Genomic DNA, 14662 nt, shown 5'->3' on the forward strand with positions numbered 1-14662 from the left:
TTGATTAGAATTTCCCTGATGACTAAGGACACTGAACATTTCTTTGAGTGCTTTTTGAATTTTTGAGATTCCTCTGTTGAGAATTTTCTGTTAAGCTCTGTATCCCAGTTTTGTAATTGGAATATCTGGATTGTTGGTATCTAATTCCTTGAATTTCTTTTTTTTTTTAATTAAAATTTGGATACTAGCCCTATGTCAGTTGAAGGGTTGGTAAAGATCCTTCCCCAAACTTTAGGCTGGCATTTTGTCCTATTGACAGTGTCCTTTGTTTTACAGAAGCTTTGCAATTTCATGATGTACCATTTATCTTTTCTTTCATATAATATATTCTGATTATGGTTCCCTTACCCCACCTCCTCCAAAATCCCCCCTTCCCATCAGAATCCATATTCTTTCTGTCTTTTGTTAGAAAAAAATGGTTACATAAAGAATAATTAAGTAAAAAATATAATAATAAACTGACATATGGCAACAAACAGAATAAAAAGAGCCAAAAAATAGATGAGACACATATGTTCATGGACACAAAAATTCATTAAAAACACAAAACCAGAAGAACCTGAAAGGTTAATGAAAGAAAAGCAAAGTTGAAAATCACAGTCTGAACATCATAAGATAAGGAGTTTGCAGATATGGCACTGAGTTCTTTTTGTGTTGATCATCTATTGCTAGGCATGGGTCTTGTTAAACTTCAGACTGCTTTGGATCCTCAGTGAGACTCCATTTGAAAAAACTGAGTTTCTATTTGTGGGTTAGTGAACATAGATTTTGTTATGTATATGTCTACTTTTCCCCTCAGTGCAGGTCAATACAAACCATATGCATGCTGTCATATTCTTTGAGCTCAAACATAAGCCCGCCCTTCTGGGTTTCCTTAGCATCTGTCATTCCGTTTTCTTGTACAATCATTTTGACTCCTATTCTGTAGGGTTCTTTGATCCATGGTGGGATGTCATTGATAAAGGCGTCCTATTAGGACTGAGTATTTTAAGATCTCTCAGCCTCTGAATTTGATTTCATCTACTGCTAAACGAAGCTTCTCTGATGATGATTCAGCAAGGCACTGATCTATGAGTAAGCATCATTGATAGAAGTCTTTATACCAGCGTTTGTGTTAAGCTTTCTCCTTTGATATACAGTACCTTTAAGTACAATACGCACTAAATAGTATATAAGTGTGGCAGCCCTAGGTAGGTAGCAACTCTATTATTGCTCTGGGTTCAGTGAGAAGTATAAGTGTTATGTTCAACAATATGGCATAACTGTCAGATTATGCAGAGCAACAGATAGCTTGGCAACAGCCTGGGTTCTTCAGGGGATCAATATGGCCACTTTGTCCAGCAAATGAATTAGATTTAAACTTTCCCTGGAATTAGAAGTTTCCTTTAGTGACGAAAAATGTCTAGATGGTGCTATGTGTTGAAAGATATATCTTCATATGGTTTGAAAAGCATGTGTATAGTGTTCCAGGAGAGTGCCAAGATAATGTGAAAAAAAGTTTACCTTCTTCATGATCCTTTATTTTCAGAACACCAAAGGCAGCTGTGATAGTTTCAAGAGGATTGGCTCCTATAGACTCATGCATTTCAATGTTTGGCCCACAGAGAGCAACACTATTACTGGTGTGCCCTTGATAGAGTATGCATGGTCTTTTGGGAGGAAGTATGTCACAGTGACTATGTGATTTGCGGTTTCCTAGATAAAGATTCACCCAGCGTGGAACTAGAATGGAATGACAGCCTTGTCCTGGCTGCCTAAGGAAGATAATCTTCTCCTGGCTGCCTTCAGATCAAGATGTAGAACTCTCAGATTTTTTTCCAGAACCATGTTCCTTTGAACAGTGCAGTGATTCCTGCGATGATGGTATGAACTGAATCTCTAAAACTGTTAGCTAGCACCAGTTAAATGATTGTCTTTATAAGTGTTGCCTTGGTCTTGATGTCTCTTCACAACAATAAAACCCTAGCTGAGACAGCAATTGTGACCAAAGTCCTGAATATTTCAGTGATAGGCCTGAGCATCATTTTAGAGAAAAGTAGATTTGGGGACAGTGGACATTAGACAAAGTAGAAAGCTTTAAGTGGGATTTAATGAGTTACACAAGTAGGACCAAGGAAGACACATCTGTACTGAGGGTTATTTTTACTGTAAGGTCTCGGCTCATGATGGTTCAGAGAATTTTACTGCTCCTTAGAGACCATTCTTGATATTTTGGTGAAGAGTGTGACTGCTTTCTGCATCATCTGCCTGAGGATAAGGTGAAGAGACTTTGATTAATCCCTTTGACAAAGGATCTCAAAAGTCTAGCATAGACTTTGTCCTGTGGTTTTATGAAAAGCATTTTGATCAATCATACCAAGATTAGAAAGAAGTGTGTGTGTGTGTGTGTGTGTGTGTGTGTGTGTCCCACAAGGATTAAAAGGGTACCAGGAAGTGGAATAAAGCTAAATTCTGTGTTCAAGGTTATTAAATGGAGTTAAGGGAGTGGTCACCGTAGGATAAGATCCTGCCAAGCAAGCATATTGTTTATGTGTTTGCAGTTGAAAGAGGATAGCTTTATTGTGCTAGGCATTATTATCACCTAGTTACTGTTTCCATTTGTACCTAAGAAATATGATTATGTGTAAAATTGACAAAGCATGGATTGTTACGTCTACTTGATGTTGTCAAGTGGACTTCATTTGGAATGAACTATAACCCAGAAATGGAGGGCTACCTAGGATCCATATCTTGAGGTTGAAAGACATATACTTTTCTTCCAAATTTTGAGGCATGCTGGTCATGAAAATCTTCAATCCAATCACAGTTGTACATCTCTTTAAGACAAAAAGAAAATCAAGTAAGTTCCAGGAAAGGAAAACATTTGGCTTAGGCATATGGTATATGGCTTTAATTGCAGGACTGAGGAGGCAGAGGCTTGCTAATCAAACAGTCAAAAATCAGTCTATGCAGCAAAATTTAAAACAGCCAAGCTTAGATAGTAAAGATAACCATTGAAAACAGAAAAATGTTAAAGACATAGTAAAACAAATCATAGCTTTGGCTGCCATAGACTTAAAGGATTGGTCCACAAACAGTGGCACTATTAGAAGTTGTGGCCTTTTTGAAGGAAGTATGTCTTGATAGGGTGAGCCTTTAGAGATCCTTTGCTCAGTCTCTTCCCAGTGTGAAATAAGAGCTTTAATTTAGCTATCTGTGGAAGATAGTCATCTCCTGGTTGTCTTCAGATCAAGAGATTTCCTTCAACAGAGGAATGGATACAGATCTTGGTAAATATACACAATGGAGTACTACTCATCTATTAAAAACAATGAGGTCATGACATCCCTAGGCAAACAGATGAAACTTGAAGCTATTATCCTAAGTAAGGTAACCCAGTCACAAAAGAGAACTCATGGTATGCACACACTCATAAGTAGAAACTAACCCAAAAGACTTGAATACCCTAGAAACAATTCGCAGAACTTATGAATCTCAAAGAGAAGAAATGTCAGAAGGTGTATCCCCCAGTCCTTCTTAGAAGGGAGAACAAAACTCTCAATGGAAGAAATAAAGGAACAAATAGAGGAGCAGAGATTAAAGATATGATGATCCAGAGACTGCCTCATCTGGGGATCCACTCCATATGCACCACTAAACCCAAGCACTATTGCTGATGCCAAGTAGTGCTTACTGGCAGGAACATGATATGGATGCCTCCTCAGAGGCTCTGCCATACCGTGCTGATACAAAGAAGGATGCTTGCAGCTAACCATCAGACCGAACACGAGGACCCCAGTGAAGGGGCTAAAAAAAGGACTGCAGGAGCTGAAAGTGTCTGCAACTACATGGGAAGAGAAAAATGATCAACTAACCAAACACATCACAGCTTCCAGGGACTAAAACACCAACCAATAAGTTCACATGGAGAGATGCATGGATCCAGGAGCATATGAAGCAGAGGATAGCATTCTCTGGCATCAATGGGAGGAAAGGCCTTTGGTCCAGTGAAGGCTAGTTTTCCCAGTGTAGAAGAATGCCAGTGTGCTGAGGTGGGAGAGGGTGGTTGGGAGAGGGAGCACCTTCATGGAGGCAATGGGAGGAGGAGGAGGAATGGGATTGAGGGAAGGCAATAACATCTGAATTGCAAATACAGAGAATATCCAATAAAATAACTGAAAAGTGCTAAACAAAAAGATATAGAACTCTCACCTTTTTGTCCAACACCATGTCTGCGTACACACTGCCATGCTTCCTGCCATGAGGATGTGGACTGAACCTCTGGAGCTGTAACCAGCCCGAATAAAATGTTTGCCTTTTTAAGAGTTGCTTTGGTCACGACATCTCTTCACAGCAATAAGACCCTAGCTAAGACAGCATCTTTATGAAATATTTATCTTCTCCACTTCAACTGTGGGAATGGTTTTGTATGTATCTACATTAATTAGAGCAACAAGTGACAGCATAGAAATTATATAAACAAAATAAGTTAAGTAAGATGAAATTAATAAATATATCCCAGATATATTATTACATTTCACAATATGTCATTTATAGCAGAAATGATTCTGCCTGAAAATTTATATTAAACGATATCCAGGAGATTTTTTCTTAACACAGAAGAAAGTATGTGAACTGCTTATATTTATATGAAATATTCAAAATGAAAATAGGGCTGATTGTGGTGATGTATCTATGACCATAGCACTCAAGAGCTTAGGTACCAGAATAATGAGTCTGTGCCCACTCTTGCTTGTATAGTGAATGAATAAACAAATAAATGAAAATTAATGTAAACCCACCCAAAATCTTTAGAAGATAAGTTAAACACACACAGGAAGAGACATGAGTTTCAGTAACATTCAATAATATATACATTAATATAGTTGTATGAACTATCACTGTTAAGATCACTGAATAAATATTCTAAATAGAATACAGATATGCTGAGGAAATAGATGTTGTCAGAGAAGATTAAAATACACCAAAACAAAACTATACATGTTTTATAAAACTCCATTTAAGTATAAAGACACGGTGTATTAATATACTGTTTGGCCAAAATGTGCCATGTTAACAGTAAGAATCAAATGAGGACAACTATGCCCTGAAGCAGATCCTGTGCTTCAGCCTGCCCCTACCCTGATATGCAGAAACAGCTAGATTCTCAGGAGTTCTGACACCATAAGGCTCCCAGGCCTACCTGGGACCCCTGGGCTCAGAGAAAGTAGGACCTCCTGTGCTGTCCTGTGAGACACATTTTCCTTCTGGTTTGTAAGTGAGCCCAGGAGCAGATCCCAAGTTCCAGCCCCTCCCCTAACCCACCAACATTCTCCAGAGTCAGCTTGATTCACAAGGGGCCTGCCACAGCCAGTCTCACAAATCAGGCTCTCTAGATTCCCTTCCACACCCAGAAACAGCCTGACCCAAAGAGGCACAGCATAACCAAACTCTCGTGAGGAACATTAAGTGAGCTACAGCAAGGGCAGTTAACACCAGAGATAACCCAGATGGTGAGAGGCAAGCCCAAGAACGTAAGCAACAAAAACAAATGTTACTCGGCACCATCAGAATCCTCTTCTCCAAAAACAGCAAGAACTAGATACCCTAACACACCTGAAAAGCAAGATTCTGATATAAAATCCAATATCATAAAGATAATAGAGAACATAAACAAATCCCTTAAAGAAACACAAGAGAACACAGGTAAACAGGTAGAAATACTTAAAGAGGAAACACATAAATCCATTAAAGAAACAGGAAAACACAACCAACAGATGAAGGAATTGAACAAACTTGTCCAGGATCTAAAAATGAAAATATACACAATAAAAAAATCACAAAAAAACACAACTCTGGAGATAAAAATAATTTAGGAAAGAGGTCAGGCATCAAAGTTGGAAGCATCACCACCAGAATACAGGAGATAGAAGAAAAAAATCTCAGGCATAGAAGATACTGTAGAAGATATTGATACAGCAGTCAAAGAAAATACAAAGTAAAAAACCTCCTAACCCAAAACATCCAGAAAAATCTGGACCAAACCTAAATATAATAGGTCAGCTTGACCCTGCTCTGAGTCAAGTTATTCTCTGTGTCAACATTTCAGCAACAACATGAAGCAGCTGGCAGGCATATTACAGGAACAAAATTAAATGGCAGGCAGGCATTAAACAAAATGGCTACAACTCATGGGGGAGGCATGGTTCACCTGTATCCTATCTCTGACTCACTGTGTCAAATCTTTCTTTGATTCATCATGTTTTCTGTCCTCAATAAGATGTTATTTTCAAAAGTAACAGCTTCCTTTTACAAACTAACCTGATCTTCATTGCTCTGGATTAAAACTCTGTACTAAGGTTGAATCTGTATCCCAGCCGCATCCTATCTTTGGATGTGGTTCCTGGGCAGGCCAGACATGTTGCTGGATTAAAAATTCCTCAACAACTGAGAGATCAAATAGTATATTTCTGAAGATCAGATGAGCTAATGACAAAATTTAAAAATTATTTTAAAGAGGGGAAAGCAGACATAGCATCTTATGTTATAAAACATTGATTTAGAGGGAAATACTGCTTATTGTGTTGAATGGCTGCTAGAAGGACAGAAATAGCTAAGAGTACTCATCTACTTTCCATCAAAAGGAATTAATTAAAAAGAGAAAAATATCCAACAGACGGAAACAAAAATAAAAAAAAATGAAGACAAAAATCAATTAAGTAAATATGGAAAATCAACCTAAAAACAGAATATACTAAAAATATACAAATACAACCTTTTCTAGATACAGACATGTAGGTTAAAGTATGAAACTTATTTTAATAATATCACATGAGAAACATGAGAAAAATGTCACATTATAAATAATTAAAATTTAATTTATTTTCAAGATACAATGTAAGGAGATGAAAAATGCATAGTGTTAGAAAACATTTGTATAAACTATTAGCTTCTATCCCTCATATGACTAAGTAGAACAATGTTAATCTAAAGTAATGTTCTGAAGCAGGGACCTGAAAAGGTGAGGAAGCACAAGGAAAGAAGAAGGAATTAGACAGTACACTGCTTTTTATGTTCAAGAAATTCTAACAGTAAGTGGACGCAGAAAGGAGAGGAGCTTTGCCTTGAAGCAGCAGATGATCCGGGTTTAGTTTATAGAACTACTCTAGGAATTGCAAATCAAGCATACACTTGTGCTCCAGGCTGAAATTTAAGAGGATCACCTACCACCTACCACTCAAATAAATAGTAACTAGAGCTAAGAGACACAGCATCTACCCTGAGGGCAGACATTCTGCCCATTCAAGGCAAATAAAATGCTTCTATGAATTACTGCTGTAATATAAAGAAAGAGGAAATTATGCCTAATAGTCATGGGAAAATATATCCTTGAAAATAACCTTCATAAGAAAAGTAGACCTTTTTTTTTTTTTCCAAGCAAGTAGCAGCTTGTTGTCCTCAAAATAATTCAAGAGGAAATGAGTTATATGAAACAGAAGCAAGAAGCCTTAAAGAAAAATGAGTTAAGATGTAAGAGGTGGTGGGGATGGTAACATAAGACTGTCATAATAAAAATCTCTGCTGGGTGTAATCCCTACTGGATTGATTACAGAAAATCAAGTTAACTGGATAAAGGGTACACTTCAGTAACACATCCAGAATGCATAGAAAAGCACATTATTAAACCTAAGGAAAAAAATATAAAAAGATGAGAAATCCAATTTAATTAAGGAGAATTGTTAATTTTCCTAATGACAAAATACTCCTCACCATTTACAATAATGTAGGCAGACTTATTTCTTGAATTAAAGATTAAAACTAAATAACAAAAGACTAGCATACATACAGATAAAATAACCAAATTCCGGGCCATATGCTTGGCATTTGAAGAGTGATTTTCTGGAGAGAAGTGCCTTATCCATTAAAACATCCCATATCTCAGAATGTCAAGGCTATTCTGAGAATACCCACAAAAGGAGCTTCTCTCAGGTTATTTGGATGGACTTAACATGTGATCACTCACCTTCATAAAATGGGGAAAGAGTGATGGTTGACTGCAGACCTAGAAAGGGGAGTTGGGTCTGAACATCAGAGAATGTACAGATGAACCTGGTAGCCAAGAGGTGGCCAGAGTGACCAGCTCCCAGCAGCCTCTCCTTTGAGCTTCTTGAGTTTAACTGAGTGTCACTTTTTTAGACTTTTGTTTTCCAAAGTCATATTGAAAACATTTTATCTTATGGGAGAAATTATGAAGCAAATACCTAGTGTTAAATAAAATCTTTAAAATCCTTGGAAAATGTTACTCAAGAAACTAGTGCATGTCTAAGTATATCCCAGAGAAAAACAGAACAAACTTGAAGAAGTAAATATGTAAAACTAATTTAAGTGACTGAGGAAACACTCACCAGGAACCCACAAGCAAAGGTGACATTAAGACCCTTTCTGATTACTAGTGTACTAGATATGGGTGTACATGAAGGTACAGTATTTGGTGTAAAATGTCAATATCTTAAAATACTGACTACAATATAACACTACTTCCATAGTGTCTGTAAGAAAGGTGATGCATATGTAAAAGCATAAATAAAAGATTAAAAAATCTTCTATCTGAAAATTGGGAAACCAGTATTGGATGAAAAATATTAATCTTTGTGTTTACTGTATGTGAATACAAGTAAGAGTAACACATTTTATAGTACTCCACCTTGAATTAGTGAATCAGAGGTGATTTTTAAAATTCTGATTCATCTTTTTTCTATGGACTTGACCTAGTCAGATAATTATTTCAACACTCCATTTGGCTTTGACAATGTTAAGTCATTATGTGTGTGTGTGTGTGTGTGTGTGTGTGTGTGTGTGTGTGTGTTTATGTGAATTTGTTTTTTACTTACATTTCAAATGTTATACCCTTCCCTGGTTTCCCCACCAGAATTCCCTATACCAGTTCCATATGCCATATACCATACCCCCTGCCTCTGTGAGAGTGGTCCTCAACCAAGCACCTACTCAATCCCTCCAGCCTCTGGGCTCTGGCATTCACCTATAATGGGGCATCGAGCATTCACAGCATCAAGGGCCTCTCTTCCCATTAATGCCTAATAAGTCTGTCCTCTACTACATATGTAGCTGGAGCCATGGATCCCTCCATGTGTACTCTTCAGTTAGTGGTTTAGTCTCTGGTAGCACTGGGAGGTCTGGCTGGTTGATATTGTTGTTCTTCCTGTGGGGTTGCAAAGCCCTTCAGCTCCTTCAGTTTTTTTTTTCTCTATCTCTTCCATTAGAGACCCAATTCTCAGTCCAATGGTTGCCTGAGAGCATCCACCTCTGTATTTGTGAGGCTCTAACAGAGCCTCTCAGAAGACAGCTATATCAGGCTCCTGTCAGCATGCTTTTTTGGCATCTGCAATATTGTTTGGGTTTGCTGACTGTATATGGGATGGATTCCCCAGGTAAGGCAGTCTCTAGATACCCTTTGGTTCAGTACTTACATCTCAAATGTACCCCCTTTCCCCCCTACTCCATTTCCTCTCCCCTCTACTTGCTTTCAAGAAGGTGCTCCCTCTCCCAACCACCCTCTCCACCTCAACACCTTGGCATTCCCCTACACTGAGAAAACAAGCCTTCACTGGACCAAAGGTCTTTTCTCCCATTGATGGCAGAAGATGTTATCTTCTGCTACATATGCAACTGGAGCCATGGGTCTCTCCTTGTGAACTCATTGTTGGAGTTTTAGTCCCTGGGAGCTCTGGAGTGTTTGGTTGGTTGATAATGTTGTTTTCCCTATGGGGTTGCAAATCATTTCAGCTCCTTCAGTCCTTTTTCTAGTTCCTTCATTGGGGTCCCATATTCAGAATTCTTGGCACACATGGTCCTACAAGTCAACAGATATTGCAGGTTATTGTAACTATTCTGACTGACCCAATAAGAAATGAATGGTGATATCCTATGGTGAAGATGCCGTGTGTTTGAGTCATTACCTATGGGAAACTCAAACTGCATAGATTTTTGAGCTTTATTCCTAATGAGAAGCTTTGATGGGGATGGGAAGTAACCTGAAAGTTCCTGGTGATCACCAACTATAAACCCATTTACCTACAAATTGGCTGCTTCAGAAAAAAACGTGTGGCCTAGTGCAATAGTGGCGTGAACATGATTGAAGTGACAACCAAATGCTATTTGCTTGGAAATAATATTTAATCTACAGGATTAACGATATACCTTACAACCTTATCACACTAAAAACATATAGTTGAAGAAGTCATAAACCCTAAGGAAGAACCTAGTAATATTATTCTGTAATTAAGTAAGTACTAAACTGGCATTTAATGACACTGTTTTACACATAGATCAATCCATCTATAATAGCACACCTGAGAGTCATCTAATTGCAATGGGTGTTAATAAACACTGTAATTCACAACTGGCTTGTGTGTAGAGAATAAAAAAACTACATAATGATCAGGCAACTATAGAACAGATATACCACAACCCCACTGTCAAGGCTCAGGGAATATTATAGAAGATGTATCAGGAAAAGTTTAAGATAATAAACTTCTACAAGATTATTCTCCTTCTTGGGTTATTATGAGGAAACATTGTCTTCTGGACGTGGCAAAGCATATTTGAACGTACAGCATTTGCTATATCACAGAAAAACCTATTTGTAAGGCCAAACAAGGCCACATACCTGCAAAGGACAGGCATGTAGAAAGGGTTTGCAACCCCATGGGAAGAACATCAACCGACCAAACCCTCCAGAACTCCCAGGGACTAAAACACCAACCAATGAGTACATAAGGAGAGACCCATGGCTCCAGCTGCATATGTAGCAGAGGATAGCATTGTCTGGCATCAATGGGAGAAGAGGCCTTTGGTCCAATGAAGGCCCATTTTCCCAGTGTAGGGGAACAGCAGGGAGCTGAGGTAGGAGAGGGTGGTTGGGAGAGGGAACACCTTCATGGAAGGAAGTGGAGGGAAAGGGGGGATGAAAGTGGGGGACAAGGGGATAACATTTATAATGTAAATACAGAGAATATTCAATAAAAATAATATAAAAAACAAACAAACAAAAAAAAACACAAAAAGAAACAGTGGCAGTTGCTGGTTGAATGAAAAAGGAGACAGCTTGGGCAAATTGACCAGACTCTAGTGCAAGATCCTGAATATTTGGCCAGCAGAAGGTTTGTTTGGAATGATTTCAATAAGAATGGTATAAAGTTTACTGGATAAACAAAGGACAATGAATTACGGGAAGGTGAACATGACCAGAACACAGTGTAGGAAGAACAAGTAGAGAAGAAAGCTAACAGGAGTATCTGTACTTCTGTGTGCTGAGCAAACAACTCACTTGATTTTGAATTATATTCTTATCAGTTATTATCTTCCTATATTAATATTTACACAGACACGGTTTTCTTAAAATTTTACTTCCTACTATATCAAAGTATTGGAATCACTCAAAGTAATTTTAGTATTGTTTTCATAACTATCACCACTTCATGACATGTGGAGTATAGAAATATTTTCTTTAAAATAAAATGTTGGAGAACACCCTCTTAGAAGGAGGGGAGAAGGATGGGGCAGGTAGTTTGCAGAGCAGGAAGCAGGGAGGAGGACAATATTAGAAATGTTATTAAATAAAAGAACCAATTAAAATTAAATTCCAGAGAAACTTTCATGTACCGATATTTGGAAATTAATATGCACCGGCAGACAAGGAGACTCACTTTAATGAGCCTGTCAATTCTGGTAACACTTTTCTCAAGCATCACATATTGGAGTCAACCACACAGACATATGATTTAAGGCAAAGCTCAACATTATATTTTAAAAATCAGATGTATATCATGTAGGTAGCATTGTGTCTTCATATAATCAGGGTGCCCTATTTCCTTAGGCATTAATTTGACTTCTTAGGCTGAGAAAGCTCCTCCTTTTTTCCTAGAAAGAGAAACCCACCAGTTATCCTTTTATTGTATTTACAAAATAACAAATATTGCCTTGTGCAAGATTATCTGTCAGTGTTTGTATTTAAGTGCAGACAATCTGTTTAATTCTTAAAATTTATCATACTTCACTGATTAACCTGGTTTAGATATCACAAATGTCTCTATCCATTGCTCTTAAAACTTATATTTGCTATTAAAGAAGCTTCTTTGCCACTCCCAAATACAAGTTATTAAATTATACACAAATATAGTAGAAACAAACACTTCCTCACTTTGAATAATAGATCATATCTTGTGCAAAAAATGTCTTTAATATAATTCAAATTCATGGAATGAAACCCCTAAAATAAATAGCATGTATAATATCCAAATGTTTCTCTGGTTAAATTATATTGATGTATCTTCACCAAATAATCCGTAGCATTTTTCACTTATTTTTATACAAAGAAGGCTGGTTTGGGAACAGAAGTTTATCTTACTACCAAAATATTTAGCTGTCTTACACAAGGCCCTGGTTTCAAAGCTCATGACAAGAAAAACAACTATTCTTATACTCAAGATGTTCTCCAAGGGTTTTTTTTTCAGAATAAATTAATGATTTCCAATTCAAATAAAACTGAGAAAGTAAAAGTGATTGATATTTTTGTTGCATATGACTTTAACTTGCTTAGTATGTCAATCATCACAGTGGCAAATATTTTTTTTTCTTTTTGAAGGGTAGGTAGGAATTACATTGAACACTTGAATCTTGGAGCTAGTAAGAGAACATCTGTGTTAATGTATTTGTAATTGCTAAAAATGCTACTAAAACTTAACTAATAACTAAAACATCACAGCAGAATGACAATAAAGTTTGAAGACACACTTTAGGAAAAGTCACACGTACGAAAAGCTAAGCTACCTCCAAGTTCACTCAAAACAAATTCCAATGTTTAAAACAAGGTATGGTGCATCATTAATTTAGGGGACGCTTTGTTAATCAGTATAATGAAAAATTGGTTTCAAATTAGCCTATTACTGGGTTGAGAAAGGGTTCAGGCTATTTATAAAGCAATTGTGTGTGTGTGTGTGTGTGTGTGTGTGTGTGTGTGTAAGAAAAAAGACTGTGAGACAGAGAGGAGAATGACAGACAGACAGACAGACAGACAGACAGACAGAGAGACAGAGATGTGGGGATTATTTTTTTCTTGATTTTTCACTACATACATCCCATACCCATAAGGAAGATTAGAATTATTTGGGAAATAGAAATGGTAATGCATATCCATCAACAGAGAGAAGAATGACAGACAGACAGACAGAGATTTCAGGATCATTTCTTTCTTGATTTTTCACTACATGCATTCCATACCCATAAGGGAGATTAGAATTATTTGGGAAATAGAAATGGTTAATGCACATCTATCAACAGAGAGGAGAATGACAGACAGACAGACAGACAGACAGAGATTTGGGGATCATTTCTTTCTTGATTTGGGAAATAGAAATTGTTAATGCACATCCATCAACAGAGAGAAGAATGAGCTAAAACACAAAGGACATGTTTAATTTTTCATCTGATTCCAAGAGCAAAATGATCTATTTTTCATTCAATCAATGAAGAGCTAAAAATACTACAGATCTACTATTCCTTCTTGTGCCTAAACACAATTCATAAGTCTTAATTCATTAGACTAATGTGTTTATAAGGCAGTTGAAATGTCAAAGCGCGGCTGGATTTAGTATAAACTTAAATTCCATTACCTGGCAGGCATTAATTGCTTATGGAGCACAGGGATTCTTCCCAAGGGTCTTATATGTTTCCTTTTGTCATTTTGCTAACTATTCTGTCTAGACGAACTTAAAGCCCTTAATCCACCATAGGGATCAATAAACTGCACAATAATTCAGTCCTAATAATTAGCTTTCACTTAAACACAAATGGTCATCTCATTGTGAACTGCAGTACAAAATGATAATGAAATAATTAAAAAGACAGATGAAAGAGTGACTTAATAGGAAAGAGGCCTTACTGTTCAATTAGAGGCCTTACCACTCAACCTTTTTATTACTGCCACAACCTTTCAATTTTTTAAAAAAGTAATATTTCAAACCTGCTCATTTAACCCATGGCTGTACCACTGTGATATGTGCAGCGAATGCAGGCCCAGTGCTGTAGCTGTTAGACCACTGGTTCCACTGAAATTATAAAATTGTGAATGTTAGATTTGTACTAGATTTGTACATGTATATATAATATTATGTACAGATCACAGTGCTATCTTGTATTGATTTTTACATAAAGAATTTTCTGAGGCTCCCCAATTCTTTTTAAGTAAGAGTTAGATCCACATGCTTCTCTTTAAATAGCTTTACAACTGTGTAGTACTCTTTTGAGAAACTTTGTATTTGAAAACAAACCATAAAATCTCATGTTTGATTCCAAAGAGTGTCCTACGATAATCTTAAATACTAAAATTTTTCAAATGTGCTGTCTTGGCAAATTTAGTTCTAAGTCCAAAGACATATAAAGCTTCATTATCTTTTAAATATACTCTCAGAGAAATGGGTTAATAGATATTTTTGAATCTTTGTGATCAAAGTAAAGGCCTAATGGAAAAGTCTTTCACATTTCTGTGCTCTGTCTGGCTTTGGTTTGACTCTTTGCTGGCTTTGGTTTTAATCTCCCCTTTCCTCTTGCACAGTTATGCAACGATAAGACTTTTGCTTTGCCAAAAAATGGAAATATTCAGTCA

Source organism: Micromys minutus (assembly GCF_963924665.1).
Source record: "Micromys minutus genome assembly, chromosome: 11".
Taxonomy (NCBI): domain Eukaryota; kingdom Metazoa; phylum Chordata; class Mammalia; order Rodentia; family Muridae; genus Micromys; species Micromys minutus.